This window comes from Bufo bufo, chromosome 3, assembly GCF_905171765.1.
Source record: "Bufo bufo chromosome 3, aBufBuf1.1, whole genome shotgun sequence".
NCBI lineage: Eukaryota > Metazoa > Chordata > Amphibia > Anura > Bufonidae > Bufo > Bufo bufo.
In genome coordinates, this window is record NC_053391.1 from 240,260,400 (window position 1) to 240,283,116 (window position 22,717).

Sequence of the window (22,717 nt, forward strand, 5' to 3'; positions counted from 1 at the left end):
CCCAGCGTTTATATAAGCTGGAGTCACGTAGCGCTGCACGTCACTCTGCTGTTACTAGTGTAGGGAGAGGATGCTGCTGGTGATTTCAGGGAGAGAATAGGCTTGAATCTGTGATCAGAACTCCAATATAACTCAGCGATCTACATACCATACATTTAGTTGTGTGGGTGCAGTGCACAATCTTTTTACCCTGCCTCGAGCCCAGTGACAGAAATATTTTTTTTTTATCCGTCTGTTAGTTAGGTGGGCGGCGTCGGCGGCCATTTTATGCAAGCTCAGTGCAGCGGCACTGCATCTCAGCTTTTGTGACATTCAACTCCAAGCTTGAAATACTGCACAAATAATCTGGTTTTAGAAAAACACCCTTTTTTGGCAATATACAACATCTGGTGCATTTGCTGGATTAGTCATTGTGCAATTTAAGCTAGAAATACAGTCATAATTTGCTGGGGTTTTAAAAACACCCTTTTTCACCCTTTGTGTGCAAAATACACTATTTTCCGGCCATAGCTGCATCTGCACGTATGAAATTCAATCGTTATATACAGCTTTCATATTCTGTTATAAAAAAAACAACCTTTTTTTGCCAAATACTTAATATTGCAGCCCTTGCTGCATCTGTGATTGTTAAAAACAAGTTTAAAAAAATGCAAATAATTTTCTGGCTTTGAAAAAACACCAATTTCTAGCAATATCCAACATCTGGTGCCTTTGCATGATTATTCAGTGTGCAATTTAAGCTAGAAATACAGCCATAATTTTCTGGGTTTTTACAAACAACCTTTTTTTAGCAAAATACACAATTTTACAGCCCTTGCAGCATCAGCACGTGTGAAATTCAAGGGTTATATACTGCTGTCATATTCAGTTATTAAACAAACACCCGTTTTGGGCAAAAAATTAAATTTTGCAGCCTTTGCTGCATATGTCATTGTGAGATACACACCTTAGATACTGTGATTGTATTCAGATATTTGCAAAACAGCCATTTTGTGCAAAAAAAACTTAAATTCCAGCCTAGACTGGATCAGAACGTGTGAGATACACCCTTTAAAAACTGTGGTTATATTATTCTATTAATAAAACACCCTTTTTGGGCAAAATACACAATTTTACCGCCCTTGCAGCATCAGCACGTGTGAAATTCAAGGGTTATATACTTCTGTCATATTCAGTTATTAAACAAAAACCCATTTTGGGCAAAAAAGTTATTTTGCAGCCTTTGATCCATATGTCATTGTGAGATACACACTTTAGATACTGTGGTTATATTCAGTTATTTAAAAACAGCCATTTTGTGCACAAAATTTAATTTCCGGTCTAGTCTGGATCAGTACGTGTGAGATACACCCTTTAGATACTGTGGTTCTATTCAATAATTTGAAAAACAGCAATTTTTGGCCAAAAACTTTAATTGTGGCCTAGTCTGGATCAGGGCGTGTAAGATACACCCTTTACACTGCGTGCAGAATTATTAGGCAAATGAGTATTTTGACCACATCATCCTCTTTATGCATGTTGTCTTACTCCAAGCTGTATAGGCTCGAAAGCCTACTACCAATTAAGCATATTAGGTGATGTGCATCTCTGTAATGAGAAGGGGTGTGGTCTAATGACATCAACACCCTATAATAGGTGTGCATAATTATTAGGCAACTTCCTTTCCTTTGGCAAAATGGGTCAAAAGAAGGACTTGACAGGCTCAGAAAAGTCAAAAATAGTGAGATATCTTGCAGAGGGATGCAGCACTCTTAAAATTGCAAAGCTTCTGAAGCGTGATCATCGAACAATCAAGCGTTTCATTCAAAATAGTCAACAGGGTCGCAAGAAGCGTGTGGAAAAACCAAGGCGCAAAATAACTGCCCATGAACTGAGAAAAGTCAAGCGTGCAGCTGCCAAGATGCAACTTGCCACCAGTTTGGCCATATTTCAGAGCTGCAACATCACTGGAGTGCCCAAAAGCACAAGGTGTGCAATACTCAGAGACATGGCCAAGGTAAGAAAGGCTGAAAGACGACCACCACTGAACAAGACACACAAGCTGAAACGTCAAGACTGGGCCAAGAAATATCTCAAGACTGATTTTTCTAAGGTTTTATGGACTGATGAAATGAGAGTGAGTCTTGATGGGCCAGATGGATGGGCCCATGGCTGGATTAGTAAAGGGCAGAGAGCTCCAGTCCGACTCAGACGCCAGCAAGGTGGAGGTGGAGTACTGGTTTGGGCTGGTATCATCAAAGATGAGCTTGTGTGGCCTTTTCGAGTTGAGGATGGAGTCAAGCTCAACTCCCAGTCCTACTGCCAGTTTCTGGAAGACACCTTCTTCAAGCAGTGGTACAGGAAGAAGTCTGCATCCTTCAAATAAAAACATGATTTTCATGCAGGACAATGCTCCATCACACGCGTCCAAGTACTCCACAGCGTGGCTGGCAAGAAAGGGTATAAAAGAAGAAAATCTAATGACATGGCCTCCTTGTTCACCTGATCTGAACCCCATTGAGAACCTGTGGTCCATCATCAAATGTGAGATTTACAAGGAGGGAAAACAGTACACCTCTCTGAACAGTGTCTGGGAGGCTGTGGTTGCTGCTGCACGCAATGTTAATGGTGAACAGATCAAAACACTGACAGAATCCATGGATGGCAGGCTTTTGAGTGTCCTTGCAAAGAAAGGTGGCTATATTGGTCACTGATTTGTTTTTGTTTTGTTTTTGAATGTCAGAAATGTATATTTGTGAATGTTGAGATGTTATATTGGTTTCACTGGTAAAAATAAATAATTGAAATGGGTATATATTTGTTTTTTGTTAAGTTGCCTAATAATTATGCACAGTAATAGTCACCTGCACACACAGATATCCCCCTAAAATAGCTAAAACTAAAAACAAACTAAAAACTACTTCCAAAATATTCAGCTTTGATATTAATAAGTTTTTTGGTTTCATTGAGAATATGGTTGTTGTTCAATAATAAAATTAATCCTCAAAAATACAACTTGCCTAATAATTCTGCACTCCCTGTAGATACTGTGGTTATATTCAGTTATTTGGGGAAAAAAAACATTTTGGGCAAAAAACTTTAATTGCGACCTAGTCTGCATCTGTACGTGTGACATACACCCTTTGAATACTGTGGTTATATTCAGTTATTTGAAAAAAATAACATTTTGGGCAAAAATCTTTAATTGCGGCCTAGTCTGCATCTGTATGTGTGAGATACACCCTTTAGATACTCTGGTTATATTCTTCTATTAATAAAACACCCTTTATGGGCAAAATACACAATTTTACAGCCCTTGCTGCATCAGCACGTGTGAAATTCAAGGGTTATATACTGCTGTCATATTCTGTTATTAAACAAACACCCATTTTGGGCCAAAAGCTTTATTTTGCAGCCTTTGCTGCATATGTCATTGTGAGATACACCCTTTAGATACTGTGGTTCTAAACAGATATTTGCAAAACAGCCATTTTTTGCATAAAACTTATATTCCGACCTAGTCTGGATCAGTACGTGTGAGATCCACCCTTTAGATACTGTGGTTCTATTCAATACTTTGAAAAACAGCCAATTTTGGCCAAAACTTTAATTGCGGCCTAGTCTGGATCAGGGCGTGTGAGATACACCCTTTAGATACTGTGGTTATATTCAGTTATTTGAAAAAAAAAAACATTTTGGGCAAAAAACTTTAATTGCGGCCTAGTCTGCATCTGTACGTGTCAAACGTCCCAGGGAGCCAGTATTGGGATGAGGAACCCACTGGCAGTAAGCAGCTGACAGCCCAGAAACGCGGTACAAGTTAAGGGATAATCCAAGAGGAGTAGTCAATGTCCAATCCGGGTCGAGGCAGGCAGCCAAGGTTCAAAGGCGGAAGACAGTCCAAGGGTCAGTTACCGGGAAGGATACAAAGGAACAACAGGCAAATAGGAGGATCCGCAGGGAGGCTAGGTGTTCACCATAAGGTGGAATAACTCAGCAATGAACCAGAGCTCAGGCCAGGTCTTTATAGCCAGGGAAGGTAGGAACACCCCATGGTCCCCAAGGCAACCAGGAGGCCTCCCTCCCCGGGAACCAATGGCAGGCGAGGAAGATGGAAGGTGTGTACTGGGAACCTCCCCCAGCAAGGCTCACACCTATTCAATAATTTGAAAAACAGCCATTTTTGGCAAAAAACTTTTTTTGCGGCCTAGTCTGGATCAGGGCGTGTGAGATACACCCTTTAGATACTGTGGCTATATTCTTCTATTAATAAAACAATATTTTTTGGCAAAAAACACAATTTTACAGCCCTTGCAGCATCAGCCCGTGTGAAATTCAAGGGTTATATACTGCTGTCATATTCAGTTATTAAACAAAAACCCATTTTGGGCCAAAAACTTTATTTTGCAGCCTTTGCTGCATATGTCATTGGGAAATACACACTTTAGATACTGTGGTTATATTCAGTTATTTTGAAAACAGCCATTTTGTGCACAATTTTTTTTTTCCGGTCTAGTCTGGATCAGTACGTGTGAGATACACCCTTTAGATACTGTGGTCCTATTCAATAAATTGAAAAACAGCAATTTTTGGCCAAAAACTTAAATTACGGCATAGTCTGGATCAGGTCGTGTGAGATACACCCTTCAGATACTGTGGTTATATTCTTCTATTAATAAAACACCCTTTTTAGGCAAAAAACACAAGCCCTTGTTGCATCCAAACGTGTGAAATTCAAGGTTTATATACTGCTGTCATATTCTGTTATTAAACAAACACCCATTTTTCGCCAAAAACGTTATTTTGCAGCCTTTGCTGCATATGTCATTTTGAGATACACCCTTTTAGATACTGTGGTTATATTCAATAACTTGAAAAACAGCCATTTTTGGCAAAAAAACTTTAATTGCGGGCTAGTCTGGATCATGGCGTGTAAGATGCACCCTTTAGATACTGTGGTTGTATTTAATAATTTGAAAAACAGCCATTTCTGGAAAAAAACTTTAATTGCGGCCTAATCTGGATCAGGGCGTGTGAGATACACCCTTTAGAAACTGTGGTTATATTCAGTTATTTGAAAAAAATATCATTTTGGGCAAAAATCTTTAAATGCGGCCTAGTCTGCATCTGTACATGTGAGATACACCCTTTAGATACTGTGGTTATATTCTTCTATTAATAAAACACCCTTTTTGGGCAAAATACACAATTTTTCAGCCCTTGCTGCAACAGCACGTGGGAAATTCAAGGGTTATATACTGCTGTCATATTCTGTTATTAAACAAACACCCATTTTGGTCCAAAAACTTTATTTTGCAGCCTTTGCTGCATATATCATTGTGAGATACATCCTTTAGATACTGTGGTTCTATACAGATATATGCAAAACAGCCATTTTTTGCATAAAACTTTAATTGCGGTCTAGTCTGGATCAGGGCATGTGAGATACACCCTTTAGATACTGTGGTTATATTCAGTTATTTGAAAAACACCCATTTTGGGATAAAAGCTTCATTTTACAGCCTTTGCTGCATATGTCATTGTGAGATACACGCTTTAGATACTGTGGTTCTATATAGATATTAGCAAAACAGCCATTTTGTGCACAAAACTTAAATTCCGGCCTAGTCTGGATCAGTACGTGTGAGATACACCCTTTAGATACTGTGGTTATATTCAATAATTTGAAAAACAGCCATTTTTGGCAAAAATCTTTAATTGCGGCCTAGTCTGGATCAGGGCGTGTTAGATACACCCTTTATTAACTGTGGTTATATTCAGTTATTTGAAAAACACCCATTTTGGGCAAAAACCTTTAATTGCGGCCTAGTCTGGATCTGTACCTGTGAGATACACACTTTAGATAATGTGGAAATATTCTTCTATTTATAAAAAAAACTTTTTGTGCAGATATTAGCAAAACAGCCATTTTTTGCATAAAACTTTAATTGCGGTCTAGTCTGGATCAGGGCATGTGAGATACACCCATTAGATACTGTGGTTATATTCAATAATTTGAAAAACAGCCATTTTTGGCAAAAATCTTTAATTGCGGCCTAGTTTGGATCAGGGCGTGTTAGATGCACCCTTTAGAAACTGTGTTATATTCAGTTATTTGAAAAACACCCATTTTGAACAAAAAACGTTAGTTGCGGCCTAGTCTGCGTCTGTAAGTGTCAGATACAACCTTTGCATACTGTCGTTCTATTCTGCTATTAATTAAACACCCATTTAGGGCAAGATCCTAAATTAAAAAAATATGAGGAGTGCGTCAAATAAGGGACGGGGCCCAGGTCGTGGTGCTGCTGGTGGAGCTCCTGTTGCAGGGAGAGGACGTGGTCGATCTGTGCCAGCTAAATGCACAAGTTAAAACCCCTTCCTCAGGTGCGAGTAAGCGACAGAACCTGCAGCGGTATTTTGTCGGGCCTAATGCGACTCTACGAATGGTGAGGCCAGAACAAGTACAGGCGACAGTAGATTGGGTTGGTGACAGTGCCTCCAGTTCCTTCACATTGTCTCCCACCCAGTCTCCTGCTGAAAGATCAGAGTTGGCACCTGCAGCCAATGTCCATCAGTCTTTCACCTCACCCCCTTGCAAATCAGCAAAGCAGTCTGAGCCCCTAGTCATGCAGCAGTCTCCTATGCTTTTCGATGACTCTGTTAGCAGGGTTTCCCAGGGCCATCCACCTAGCCCTGCCCCAGAAGTGGAAGAAATTGAGTACACCGATGCCAAACCACTTATCTTTCAAGATGAGTACATGGGAGGACCATCGCAGCACGTCTCGGATGATGATGATGAAACACAGGTGCCAACTGCTGGGGCTTTCGAAAGTGTGCAGATTGACAAGGAGGGCAGGGGTAAAGACTAAGTGGAAGATGATGTGGAGGACGATGAGGTCCTCTACCCCACATGGAATCAAGGTCATGCGAGTGACCTGTATCTTTCAGAGGAAGAGGCGGTGGTCGCACAGAGCCACCAGCACAGCAGAAGAGGGAGCAGGGTGCAAAAGCGGAGCAGCCGTACCCTAGACAGTACGCCTGCTACTGCCCCTGGCATAGCAGTTCTTCAGACAATGTGCTGATGACAAGACACGAGTGGTTTGCACACTGTGCAATCAGAGCCTGAAGCGAGGCATAAACGTTCTCAACCTGAGCACAACCTGCATGACCAGGCATTTAAGTGCAAAGCACGAACTGCAGTGAAGTAGGCACCTCAAAAACCAAGAAAGGTCTCTGGCGCCTCCTGCTTCCTCTTCTGCTGCAGTCGCGGCCTCTTCATCGACCTCTGGAGTGACAGTGCCACCTGCCACCCCGCAAACAGAGGATCTGCCAGCAACACCACCACCTGGGTCACCAAGCATCTCCACAATGTCCCACGGAAGCGTTCAGCTCTCCATCTCCCAAACACTGGAGAGGAAGAGGAAGTACCCCCCTACACACCCACGATCCCTAGCCGGAATGCCAGCATTTCTAAATTACTGGCCTTTGAAAGGCTGTCATTCCGTCTGGTGGAGACGGATAGTTTTAAAGGCCTTATGGCGTTGGCTGTCCCACAGTACATCGTGCCCAGCCGCCACTACTTTTCCAGGTATGCCATCGTTTTCCTGCACAACCAAGTGGGGGAAAAAATCAGGTGTGCTCTGCGCAAAGCCATCTGTGGCAAGGTGCACCTCACTACGGATACGTGGACTTGTAAGCACGGTCAGGGACGTTATATGTCCATAACAGCACACTGGGTAAATGCAGTGGCGGCTGGGCCTGAGGCGAATAGCATGTCCTTCCACCACCGAGGATTACAGGGCGCTTCTCACCCTGCTGCTGCTCGCCTGTCAGCGCTGCAGCGTAACTTCGGCCTTCCCGCTCACCGCCTCATATGTGATTGTGCCCACAAGGTGGAACTCCACCTTGCACATGCTGGCCAGACTGTGCGAGCAGCATCAGGCGATAGTGGAGATTCAGCTGTAGCACGCACGGGTGAGTCGCTCTGCGGAACAGCACCACTTCACCACCAATGTCTGGGCCTCCATGCGAGACCTGTGTTCCTTGTTGCGCTGTTTCGAGTACTCCACCAACATGGCCAGTGCCGATAACGCCGTTCTCAGCATTACTATCCCACTTCTATGCCTCCTTGAAAAAACGCTGCTGGCGATGATGGAAGAGGATGTGGCACAGGAGGAGGAGGAGGAAGAGGGATCATTTCATAGAATTTCCAGCCAGTCATTCACAAGTGGCTCCGAGGGTGGGTTCCTGCACCCACAAACGCCAGGTACACTATTGTCCAGCCAGGTCACAGTTCTGGAGGATGGCGAGGTAGAGGATGAAGAGGAGGAGAGGGAGGAGAAGGAACCATGTTCACAGCAGGGTGGCACCCAGACCAGCTCATGGCCATCACTGGTGCGTGGCTGGGGGATACAGAGGACACAGACGATACACCTCCCACAGAGGACAGCTTTTCGTTGCCTCTGGGCAGCCAGGCACACATGAGCGATTACATGCTGCAGTGTCTCCGCAATGACCGCCAAGTTGCCCACATTCTAACTTGTGCTGATTACTGGGTGGCCACGCTGCTGCATCCCTGTTACAAGGACAACATACCGTCCTTAATTCCCTCCCTGGAGTGTGATCGTAAGATGCGTGAGTAGCTGGTGTCATTCCCACCTGACAGCGGGGGCACAGTGGAAGCACAAGGCAAAGGCAGAGGAGGAGGAAGAGGTCGCCAACACAGCTGGAGCACCGCCAGCACCTCAGAAGGCAGGGTTAGCATGGCCGAAATGTGGAAAAGCTTTGTCAGCATGCCACAACAACCAGCACCACCAGCTGATATGGAACGTCTTAGCAGGAGGCAGCATTTAACCAACATGGTGGAGCAGTATGTGTGCACACGCCTACGTGTACTGAATGAAGGGTCTGCCCTCTTCAACTTCTGGGTCTCCAAATTGGGCACATGGCCTGAGCTTGCTATTTACGCCTTGGAGGTGCTGGCCTGCCCTGCAGCCAGTGTATTATCTGAACGTGTGTTTAGCACGGCAGGGGGCGTTATCACAGACAAGCGCAGCCGCCTGTCCACAACCAATGTGGACAAGCTCACGTTCATTAAAATGAACCAGGCATGGATCCCACAGGACTTGTTTGTACCTTGTGCAGAATAGACATGTATACCTGCCTTAACCAGCCATTGTTATACTGCAGCTCAATTGCTCATTCTTGTATTTTGGATATTTCACACTCTTTTTGAGTGTACCCCAATTTGAAAAAAAAAAAAATTAAAACAAAAAAACTGTGTTGTCTACCTCGTCCTCCTCCAATGCTGCTTCCACCTACACTGCTACGTCCACCGCCTTATCAAACCCCTACTCCATATGGACCTCCACCTCATAAATCAAATTTTTTTATTATTATTTGTACTTATTTATTTTGTCATTTCACTACTTTGTCTGTTACATTTTCGGGTGAGATTCACCAATCTTTGGGTGTGATGTACCACTGCTATACCTAGTAGACAGGTTAAAAAAATGGACAAATTTGTCTGTTACATTTTCGGGTGAAATTCACCAATTTTTGGGTGTGATGTACCACTGATATATGTAGTAGACAGGTTAAGAAAATTCACAAATTTGTCTGTTACATTTTCGGGTCAAATTCAACAATTTTTGGGTGTGATGTAAAACTGCTATACCTAGTAGATGGGTAAAAAAAAAAACAACACAAATTTGTATGTTACATTTTCAGGTGAAATTCACCAATATTTGGGTGTAATATACCCCTTCATTACCTAGTTGACAGCTTAATAAATTTCACAAATTTTTCTTTTACATTTTCGGATGACATTAAACAATTTTTTTCTGTCATAGACCCCTGCTCTACCAAGTAGACAGGTTAATACATTTCACAAATTTTTCTGTTACATTCTTGGGTTGACATTTTACAATTTTGGACGTGAATAAACCCCTGCTCTGCATTTGTGACAGGGAATAAAATTTCTGAAATTCTTCTTTAATTGATGCGCGCCACCTCCTTTCATTCAATCCTTAAACTTTAACAAGTTGTCCCACATTTGTGCTTTAATAATTTGTCCCACATTTGCGCTTTAATAATTTGTCCCACATTTGCGCTTCAATAATTTGTTCCACATTTGCGCTTTAATAATTTGTCCCACATTTGCGCTTTAATAATTTGTCCCACATCTGCGCTTCAATAATTTGTTCCACATTTGCGCTTTAATAATTTGTCACACATTTGCGCTTCAATATTTGTCACACATTTGCACTTCAATAACTTTTCCCATATTTCCACTCGATCCAATTTTTTTTTTATCCATTTATCTCCCTTGGATGTGGTCTCTCTTTCTCACGCTCCCTCTCCGGGGTGGAACCCTGATTCGCCGCTAACCGTGATCAACATGGTAGGCGCAGAAAAGAACATTGAAAATTGATAGAGCAGATATCCAATTGGATTATGAACATCACGGGCACGTGCGACATGGTGGGGCAGTATGTTTGCACAAGCCTACACTAACTGACTGATGGTTCTGTCCCCTGCAACTTTTGGGTCTCCAAATTGGGCACATAGCCTGAGCTTGCCCTTTACGCCTTGGAGGTGCTGGCCTGCCCTGCCCTGCAGCCAGTGTATTGTCTGAACGGGTGTTTAGCATGACTGTAGGGGGTTATCACAGGTTAAATTTCCCAATGTTTTGGGGTGTACCCGAATTAAAAATAATTAAAATAAATTTAAAACCAAAAAGCAGTGTAGGCTACCTCCTCCTTCGCCAGCACCACTTCCACCTACATCGCCACATCCACCGCCTCCTCAACCTCCTTCTCCATATGGACCTCGTCCTCCTAGATCAAGATTATTCATTTTAATATTTACGTATTTTATGTTATTTGAAGTCATTTCCCTATCTACATTTGTTTGCAGAGCACTTTCCATGCTCTTAACCACATTTTGCTGGCATTTGCAGCCCTCTAGCCCTTTCCGTGATATTTTTAGAACCATTTTAGTGCTCAAAAGTTTGGGTCCCCATTGACTTCAATGGGGTTCAGGTTCGGGGTCAAGTTCGGGTCAAGTTCTGGTCCCGAACTCAAACTTTTTTGTGAAGTTCGGCCGAACCCGTCGAACCCAAACATCCTGGTGTCCGCTCAACTCTACACACCAGTTTCAATTGTTGTTACAATGACGTTTTTCCCTCTGTATAAATGTGGTATCTTAGCAGAACCGCACACAATTGCTGCACAATACAAATGCACTATATAGAAATTATATTCTAGGCATATCGCACCCCTACCTAAATCAGATTTATTTTGGGGGGCAAATGTTTTATCACACCAGTTGCAATTAGTTGCTCCATTGGCGATTGTCACTCTGAATAACTGCGGTATCTCAGCAGAACTGCACACAAATGCTGCACTATACAAATACACTATATAGAAATTATATTATAGGTATATCACACCCTTGCTTCAATCAGATTTTTTAGGGGCAACTGGTATATCACACCAGTTGCAATTAGTTGTTCCAATGGCTTTTATCCCTCTGTATAGCTGCGGTATCTCAGCTGAACCGCACACAAATGCTGCACAATGCAAATGCACTATATAGAAATTATATTATAGGGATATCGCACTCCTGCCTCAATCAGATTTTTTTGGGGGCAACTGTTATATCACACCAGTTGCAATTTGGTGTTCCAATGACGTTTGTTTATTTAGATGCGGTATCTCAGCAAAACCGCGCACAAATGCTGCACAATACAAATGCACTATATAGAAATTATATTACCGGTATATCGCACACCTGCCTCAATCAGATTTTTTGGGGGGCAACTGTTATATCACACCAGTTGCAATTAGTTGCTCAAATGGCGTTTGTCCCTCTGTATAACTGCGGTATCTCAGCAGAACTGCACACAAATGTTACACTTTACAAATACACTATATAGATATTATATTATTTATAGGTATATCACACCCTTGCTTCAATCAGATTTTTTTGGGGGCAACTGGTATATCACACCAGTTGCAATTAGTTGTTCCAATGGCTTTTATCCCTCTGTATAGCTGCAATATCTCAGCAGAACCACACACACATGCTGCACAATACAAATGCACTATATAGAAATTTAATTCTAGGGATATCGCACCCCTGCCTCAACCAGATTTTTTTTGGGGCAACTGTTATATCACACAAGTTGCAATTAGTTGTTCCAATGAAATTTGTCCCTCTGTATAGCTGCGGTATCTCAGCAGAACTGCACACAAATGCTGCACAATACAAATGCACTGTATAGAAATTATATTCTAGGTATATTGCACCCCTGCCTAAATCTGATTTTTTGGGGGGCAAATGTCATATCACACCAGTTGCAATTAATTGCTCCATTGGCGTTTGTCCCTCTGTATGGCTGCGATATCTCAGCAGAACTGGTTCAATAGTCCTAAGACTAAAAATTCCTGTTTGTGGTCTTTTTATTAAAACATAACTTTTATTTCTTATTCACATACACCAAAAACAAAAGGACTCTGTTGAGAACTTTAAAAATACATATGTAGGGATATTTGACAGGAGGTAGGAATAGTGACACACTGTCACCATATACTGTCAAAGTGGGGGATATAACTATATCCTTCTATGAGTGGTATATAGTAGTCTAATATGATTACTGATTAATTTATTAGACGTGCCCCCTGGCATTGAATTGTAAGCTCAATCGTCTGCTTGTGTCTTCTAGCACCAAACAGTCAAGACTATTTAAACTATCACTCACTCAGTGAGCAGATCGACCTATATACTGTGCTAATCACTATTTGTATTGATTGGTCCTTCCCAAGACTATGCTGTATTCTATGTCGATTCTATGTCGAAGCCAGAGGCAGGGACCTGATAACAAAGGATGAATTCCAGTACCTTTTTAAAAAAGATCCTACAATTTCCACCTTTTATGCACTCCCAAAGGTGCACAAGGATAAAATACCAATCCCAGGGAGGCCCATTTTATCTGGGAATGACAATCTGACAGAAGGCATCAGTAAGTATGTAGATCAGATACTGAGACCTTTTGTCACTACCCTACCGTCTTACATTAAGGACACAAAAGATCTCCTCTTGAAAATTAATGATATGGTATTAACACCAAACACAATCCTGGCAAGCTTGGATGTCAAATCATTATATAGTAACATACAACATGCACTAGGTATTAAGGCCATCAAAAAAATTTTGAGCACAAAAAGCAGTAATTTTGCACAACACAACCACATAGTACTCTCTATGTTAGAATTTATTTTAGAGCACAATTATTTTGTTTTTCAGGGTAAATTTTACCAACAAATAAATGGGACTGCTATGGGGACATCTTGCGCCCCTACATATGCAAATATTTTTTTTGGGTGGTGGGAGGATAATTTAGTATTCACAGATGGGATGTCGTCATATACCTGCCACATCATATTTTGGGGCAGGTATATTGACGACGTGCTCATCTTTTGGGATGGGGGTAAATCACTATTTCACAAATTCACCCAAGCTCTCAATGACAACTGCATAGGTATGAAATATACATATGAAATTCAGGAGAGAGAAATAGTGTTCCTTGATTTAAAAATCATGGAAAACGGTCACTTGAACACTGAGATACATAGAAAACCGACCTCTACTAATAGCTACCTGCATTGGACGAGTTGGCACCCCTCACCTCTGAAGAGGGGGATACCCACTGGCCAATATTTGAGGGCTCAGCGGAACTGTTCGGATGAGGTCTCATTCAGGAGAGAAAGTGGACATCTCCGTGAGAGATTTAAGAAGAGGGGATACCCTGCGGCCCCCCTAAAAAGAGCATTTAACAGAGCCAAGATCACTAACAGAGATGATCTACTTAAAACAACCCCTATAAAAAAGAATGAGACTATCAGATGCATAGGGACCTTTGATGGATATAACAAAGAAATATATCACATACTGGAAAAATATTGGCATATCATCCAGACAGACAGAGATCTCAAATCAGTACTTACCATGAATCCTAGTGTCACCTACAGGAGAGGCCCAAATTTGAAGGACCAACTAGTACACAGTCACCTAAAGGAAATAGAAATGGAAGACACATCATTAAGAGAAAAACATCAAGGCTCAACACCATGTGGAGACTGTTCATTTTGCAAATATATTCCCGCATTAAAAAATTCATCAATCCTGGTGACAGGAAAGAATATAATATCAGACAATTGATTACATGCAAAACAACAGGGGTTGTATATATAGCGTCATGTCCGTGCCCCATGTTATATGTGGGCAAGACTATACAAGAGCTAAGACGTCGTATCTCGGGCCACCTGAGCTCCATTGAGACGGGTAAAGATACCCCGATCGCAAGACATATCAAATATGTACATAACAATAAAACATCAGTCTTGCGTTTCTGGGGTATTGAAAAATTAAGTCCAGGCCCGAGAGGAGGTAACCTAGATAGGAAACTCCTGCAGTGTGAAGCATGGTGGATACACAGGCTCAACACTATGAGCCCTAACGGTCTGAATGAAGGCTTCTCCTTTACAGCATTCATATGAAGAAAGCAGGGAAGAAACTCTTCCTATGCTTGAATTAATGAAATTATAGTAGGATTGATAATTTTGCTGTCTCAGTTTCTTTATGATACATTTGAATAGTAATGAGGAAATTGACACTTGTTAAAATAATCAAAAGAGAGACGGTTGAGAAAAGAATAGGGCAAAAACATCCGCAACTTTATGATAGGTGTACAATACAGACAATCTGAGTTAGAGTCATAAGCCTATACACTAACGGCATAGGAGACAACTATATGCAAACCTTGGGCACTTGCAGATATGGATGAGATCCAAACATAACGTATGCGAGCAGCAAGAATGATGTAAAATTTCCCTCTTTAGCAGGGCTTTTTTTCTGGCGGAACGCACCGGAACGGCGTTCCGCCACCTTTTGACATCGCAGCCTGCCATGCTCCAGCATCGAAGGCTGCGATGTATCAGCGGGGATGGACTGGGAGGAGGTGCTGGGGGCCGGTGCGTTCACTGTGCTCCAGCCCGGCCGCTCCAGTACAGTTATAAAATGTGTAATTCAATTAATAATGATTCATGCTGCCCCCTCTGTAGTATAACATTCAATATATCCTACTCACAGGGCTACTGTTATATCGCAATGCCGACCGGCCGGGCAGACGAGCAGCAGAGTGACTGACTGACGTCACGTGCCTGCCCGGCCTACTTTATGAATGAAGCAGGCGGCGCAGGCACGTGACGTCAGTCAGTCACTCTGCCGCTCATCTGACCGGCTGGCCTGCATTACGATATAACAGTAGCCCTGTGAGTAGGATATATTGAATGTTATACTACAGAGGGGGCAGCATGAATCATTATTAATTGAATTACACATTTTATAACTGTACTGGAGCGGCAATGGGGGGTCTGTGGATGACACTGTTATGGGGTGGGGGGGTCTGTGGATGGCACTGTTAAGGGGGGTCTGTGTGGATGGCACTGTTATGGGGTGGGGGGGTCTGTGGATGGCACTGTTATGGGGTGGGGGGTCTGTGGATGGCACTGTTATGGGGTGGGGGGGTCTGTGGATGGCACTGTTATGGGGTGGGGGGTCTGTGGATGGCACTGTTATGGGGTGGGGGGGTTTGTGTATGGCACTGTTATGGGGTGGGGGGGTCTGTGGACGGCACTATTATGGGGTGGGGAAGTCTGTGGACGGCACTGTTATGGGGTGGGGGGGTCTGTGGATGGCACTGTAATGGGGTGGGGGGGTCTGTGGATGGCACTGTTATGGGGTGGGGGGGGGCCTGTGGATGGCACTGTTAAGGGGGGGGTCTGTGGATGGCACTGTTATGGGGTGGGGGTGTCTGTGGATGGCACTGTTTGGGGTGGGGGGGTCTGTGGCTAGCACTGTTATGGGGTGGGGGGGTCTGTGGATGGCACTGTTATGGGGTGGGGGGGTCAGTGGATGGCACTGTTATGGGGTGGGGGGGTCTGTGGATGGCACTGTTATGGGGTGGGGGGGTCTGTGGATGGCACTGTTATGGGGTGGGGGAGTCTGTGGATGGCACTGTTATGGGGTGGGGGGGTCTGTGGATGGCACTGTTATGGGGTGGGGGGGGTCTGTGGATGGCACTGTTATGGGGTGGGGGGGTTTGTGGATGGCACTGTTAAGGGGGGGGTCTGTGGATGGCACTGTTATAGGATGGGGGATCTGTGGATGCCATCCACAGATCCCCCATAACAGTGCCATCCACAGATCCTCCGCCCCATAACAGTGCCATCCCCATCTGGGGGGTTTCTTTGCTGGGCTGGACTTTTATAGCCCCCCCAAATTTTACTTGAATCCCTGTTCTCTAAATCCCTGTTCTCTTGGTAGGGGCATGGCCAGGGGAGGGGGGGTGAGTTCCACCACCTTTTCTCTGAGAAAAAAAGCCCTGCTCTTTAGTGATTATGGGACTAGAAGCATTCTTAAAAATATAGGACTAGTAGCATCCTGAATTCCTATGCATTAAATACCTGGCATAGAAACTAGTCCCCAATACAGATGGAGTAACCCCAAAAAAGAGTGGAGATGGACCCCCGAGTTCCATCACTGTTGCTGTAAAATTTGATAACCTCCATAGTAGCCTAAGTGCCGACGCCTGCTCACAGGCTTGGGTTGACAAATTCATTTCCTGAGTTCAAACGCATGCGCTGTCGAGCCTCTGGAGCTGGAAATTAGTCAAACCCGCTATACAAGCGAGCAAACTAGAGAAGTGAGTTTCGGATTTTATAAGTTCCTGCGCATGGGCAGACTATAATCGGGATAGAAACATCAAAGTTCTTGCGCATGCTCCTTCTAGTAGCTATAATAAAATATCTCTAAGTATACACGCATGCGCATAGAACATGTTAACTTAAACGTTCAAGTTCTAGCGCATATCCGCTGTAGGAGCAATACCTCCAAAAAAGATCTAAGTCCCGACGCATGCGGGGTGAACACCTGAATGCGTGAATGTTAAAGTTTTAGCGCATGCCCACAGCTAACTTGGAAATAGAAAAACTCGGAACCCAATGAAGAGCGCAAGCGCATAGTCACCTATCGGATTGGTGTTGTAGAGTGACATCATAACCAAAGACGGGATTGTGATTTGCCCTAAGGGACGACCGCAATACGAACGTGGATACACTCATAGGTTAAGATTTATTAAGACCCACCCTGTGAGTATATAGTACATCCTACATCAAACATTCGTGTTGTCTGTAGCTCCATTCCCCTGAAGACGCCGCCTTGAGCGGTGAAACATGTCGGGGGAGCTGCGTCTCACAACATTTTAAAGATTATGGCAGGGATATTTTTGAGCTGTAGCACGGCGATCTGCAGACGCAGTGCGAACTAGTTCATATGACAGGGGTAGTATCTACATAGTTAGCAGTAATCGACATAGAATACAGCATAGTCTTGGGAAGGACCAATCAATACAAATAGTGATTAGCACAGTATATAGGTCGATCTGCTCACTGAGTGAGTGATAGTTTAAATAGTCTTGACTGTTTGGTGCCAGAAGACACATGCAGACGATTGAGCTTACAATTCAATGCCAGGAGGCATGTCTAATAAATTAGTCAGTAATCATATTAGACTACTATATACCACTCATAGAAGGATATAGTTATATCCCCCACTTTGACAGTATATGGTGACAGTGTGTCACTATTCCTACCTCCTGTCAAATATCCCTCCATATGTATTTTTAAAATTCTCAACAGAGTCCTTTTGTTTTTGGTGAATGTGAATGTGAATAAGAAATAAGTTATATTTTATTAAAAAGACCACAAACAGGAATTTTTAGTCTTAGGACTATTGAACCATATCTATTGACCTTCTGGGTCCAGTGGGTTATTTTGAAATAATCTCAGCAGAACTGCACACAAATGCTGCACAATACAAATGCACTAAACTGAAATTATATTCTAGGTATATCGCACCCCTGCCTCAATCAGATTTTTTGGGGGCAACTGTTTTATCATACAAGTTGCAATTAGTTGTTCTAATGGCTTTTAACCCTCTGTATAGCTGTGGTATCTCAGCTGAACCACACACAAATGCTGCACAATGCAAATGCACTATATAGAAATTATATTCTAGGGATATCGCACCCCTGCCTCAATCAGATTTTTTTTGGGACAACTGTTATATCACACCAGTTGCAATTAGTTGTTCCAATGGCGTTTGTCCCTCTGTATAGCTGCGATATCTCAGCAGAACCGCACACAAATGCTGCACAATACAAATGCACTATATAGAAATTTTATTCTAGTTATATCGCACCCATGCTTCAATCAGATATTTTGGGGGCAACTGTGATATCACACCAGTTGCAATTAGTTGATCCAATGGTGTTTGTTCCTCTGTATAGCTGCGGTATCTCAGCAGAACCGCATCAAATGCTGCACTATACAAATGGACTAATTAGAAATGTTATTATAGTTATATCACATCCCTGCTTCAATCATATTTTTTGGGGGGCAACTTGTATATAACACCATTTGCAATTAGTTGTTCCAATTGCGTTTGTCCCTTTGTATAGCTGCGGTATCTTAGCAGAACCGCACACAAATGCAGCACAATACAAATGCACTATATAGAAATTTTATTATGGGTATATCACACCCCTGCCTCAATCATATTTTTTTGGGGGCAACTTGTATATCACACCAGTCGCAATTAGTTGTTCTAATAGCGTTTGTCCCTCTATCTAGCTGCAGTATCGTAGCAGTATCGCACACAACTGCTGCACAATACAAATGCACTATAATATATTTTCTATTTTAGAAAGTGTATTATAAGTATATTACACCCCTCAGTATGTCACACCTATCGATAGAACACCTATACCAGTCCATAAAAGGACTTTTTTGGCCCAATTAGCTAGCATTTGGTTTCTCTATACTCTCTAACAGTCTGTCCTTGCTCCACATAGCAACCTCTCCCTACACTGGCAAAAAACAGAATGTAAAATGGCTGCCAGATCGGGTTTATTTATGGGATAGGGGGTGTGTCCATGTGCTTAAATGTCTCAATTGGCTGTCCAGTCCCACCTGATGGATGTGTCATGTGTCAAAGTTCTGCACAATGCAAAGAATATGGCGCCAGCGGACATCGCCATATATTCGCCTGTTCAGCAAACAGCGAACGAGCGAAATGACCGCCGGGCGAACCGCAAGGCCATCTCTATAAGTGAGCAGTTAAAGAGGTTGTCCGAGACTTTGATTTTGATGACCTATCTTGAGGGTAGGTCATCAATATCAGATCAGCGGGGGTCTGACTCTTGGCACTGTTTGAAGAGGCTATGGCGCTCCAGTTTGTGGCTTGTTCCTAGGTCGGAGTCACATGGCCTGCGTGCAGTTTAGTCCCATTTAGGTAAATAGACCTGACTGCAATACCAAGCACAGCTGCTATCCAATGGATGGCACTGTGTTTGGTAAGCTGCAAGGAGGTTGCGGTGCTCGTTGGAGTGCTGCGGCCCTAGAATACAGTGTCAGACTCTTGCTGACCTGATATGGATTACCTATCCTGGCGATTGGTCACCAATATCAGAATTTCAGAAAACCCCTTCAAGTGCACCTACGGTATTCTCAAACCACTCTGTGCATCCTTGTCCCCCCTTTTCCTTGCTTCCTCTGCCTGCCCCACTCTCTCCTTCTTGATTGACGTGACCAGGCAAGATGACTATGCAGGAACCTGGCCCTGTCAGCCAAGGAGAGGGATGAGCTGGCAGAAGAAGCAGGAGGAACAAAGGTGCACAGAGTGCCTTGGGCTCGCCCTCAGTGCATTTAACTGCTCATTTTCATACGGATTGCATACAGATTTTTTTATTTTTTATTTTGAAGTGAATTTATTATATCCTTTGGCCAGAAAATAGGCATAAAAAATGCCTGTGCCTTTTAATTTATTTGTCCCATCTTACTTCAAGTTAGGTTTTTATGCACATGACCGTTTTTTCGGGTCCGCATTCGAGCCGCAGTTTTTGCGGGTCGGGTGCGGACCCATTCACTTCAATGGGGACCCAAAAGATGCGGACAGCACTCTGTGTGCTGTCCGCATCCATTGCTCCGTTACGTGGCCCTGCAAAAAAATATAGCATGTCCTATTCTTGTCCGTTTTGCGGACAAGAATAGGCATTTCTACAATAGGCCGCCCGTTCCGCAAATTGTGGAAGGCACACGGGCGGCTACCATTTTTTGCGGATCCGCGGTTTGCGGACCGCAAAAAACGGAACGGTCGTGTGCATGAGGCCTTACTTCAAGTTCAGAGATCATTCCTTGTGACAAATCTGCAACATCAGCAATGTACAGTATAAAATGTATGAAATTATGTATTCTTTTTTGAGCTATGTATTTTTTGTTTTCTCGTTACTGGCACAGTTAATATGAATTATAAATATTGTGTCAATTGCAACCACATTTTTCGTTGTCTCAATCCGTTTTTCAGTTTCACTGGTAAATTTTGTAACATAAATTGCATTTAAGTCATAATATGAGTGCCAATCTTTAGCATTCTTACAGCTTACACTATATAAACTTGTATTGATTCCCTTGACACAAGCACAGGTCCTTAGGTCAATGGCTTTCCCTTCATATATATAAACAATGTCTACTGTAGATGAACTACTGAAGAGACTAGCAGTAAACATCCTTAGTAAAATGACACTACTTAGGTGATTGATACAGGATCAATAGCCCTTTAACTCACTATGAACTTTAAAATGTCTCACTGTTAAGTATGAACATGAAATATAAGTTCTAATGTTGTCTAAATTATCACTGATACATACCAGTCATTCACATATAGTCATACACATATGTAATAGCACTAGGGTTGAGCGAACCCGAACTGTAAAATTCGGGTTCGTACCGAACTTTAGGATTTTGGACCCGGACCCGAACCCGAACATTTTCGTAAAAGTTCGGGTTCGGTGTTCGGCGCTTTCTTGGCGCTTTTTGAAAGGCTGCAAAGCAGCCAATCAACAAGCGTCATACTACTTGCCCCAAGAGGCCATCATAGCCATGCCTACAAATGGCATGGCTGTGATTGGCCAGAGCAGCATGTGACCCAGGCTCTATATAAGCTTGGGTCACGTAGCGCTGAACGTCCCTCTGCTGTTACAAGTGTAGGGAGAGTATGCTGCTGGACTTGTGATTTCAGGGAAAGCATAGGAGAGAATCTAACTCAGCGATCTACAGACAAATAGTTGTGTGGGTGCAGGGCACTATTGTTTTACCCTGCCCTGAGCTCATTGACCAAAAATACAAACTTTTAGAATTCTGTTAGTTAGGTGGGTGGCGGCAGCGGCGGCCATTTTATGCATGCTCAGTGCACCAGCACTGCATTTGAGCTTTTGGGACAATGCAAATCACAATTTTTTGGAGGAAAACTACAACATCTAGATTAGTCAGTGTGCAATTTAAGGTAGAAATACACCCATCATTTTCTGGGGTTTGAAAAACACATATTTTTTTTCCAAAAAACAGTATTTGCCAGATCTGCAAGTGTTAAATTCAAGTTTAATATATACAGCATTCATATTCTGTTAGCAGAAAAAGACTTTTTGGGCAATCTACAACATCTGTATTAGTCAGTGTGCAATTTAAGCTAGAAATACACCCATCATTTTCTGGGGTTTGAAAAACACCCTTTTTTTTTTCAAAAATCGTTAATTTCTAACAATTTGTTTTCCCTTAGTCCTATGGACTGGTAGGACCGGCGGAATTTTAATGAGCCCAAGAACCAATAACAAAGCTTTACACCCCTACAAAAGGAGGGAACACCCCCCAGCCCACTGTGTCTATAGCAAGAATAACTTACTAGGGTGGTAAATTTGTGTGCTGCTGTTAGGACTAAGGGAAAACAAATTATCTTTAGAAATTAACGATTCTCTTACGTCCTACCAGCAGCACAGATGGGGAGATAGCAAGAAGAACCCCTAGGGAGGGCCCTCATGCCTGGCAGAGGATAGCCTGCCCAAAGGCCGAAAACTCCGCTACCCTGGCGTCTAGTCTGTAGTGGGAGATGAAAGTGGATTCAGAGCTCCAGGCTGCTTTACAAATCATCTCCAGAGGAAGGAGACTTCTTTCAGCAAAGGAAGTAGAGATGGCCCTTGTGGAATGGGCCTTCACAAACTCTGGAGGATCCAAAGCCTGAGAAACAAAAGATTCTCTAATGACCTCCTTAATCCAGCGACTAATCGGTGCCTTGGACGCCTTGCGGCCTTTAGACTTACCGGCAAACAGGATGAAGATATTCTCATCTATCCTGAACTCCTTGGATCTATCCACTTATTTCTGGAGGCATCTCAAGATATCCAACGGATGCTTGACAGGATCCCTGGAGGAGGTAGAAGGAGAAAATAAAACTGGCAAAGAAATCACCTGATTTATGTTCTGAAATGAAGGAACCTTAGGCCTGAAATATGGAAGGAATCTCAGGAGAACCCGGTCTTGAAGAAAGATGGTATAGGGTTCTGAGGCTGAGAAGGCTTGAAGCTCTGAGATTCTCTTGGCCGAGGTTACCGCCAGTAAGAAGACCAACTTCAAAATCATGAACTTTAAAACCACCTCCTCCAAAGGCTCAAAGGGAGGAGATGCTAAACCCCTGAGCACGACTGATAAGTTCCAGTGAGGGATGGGCCTCAGTACTGTAGGCTTCAATCTTTCGGCTCCTTTAACGAAGCGTTTGATGAGCG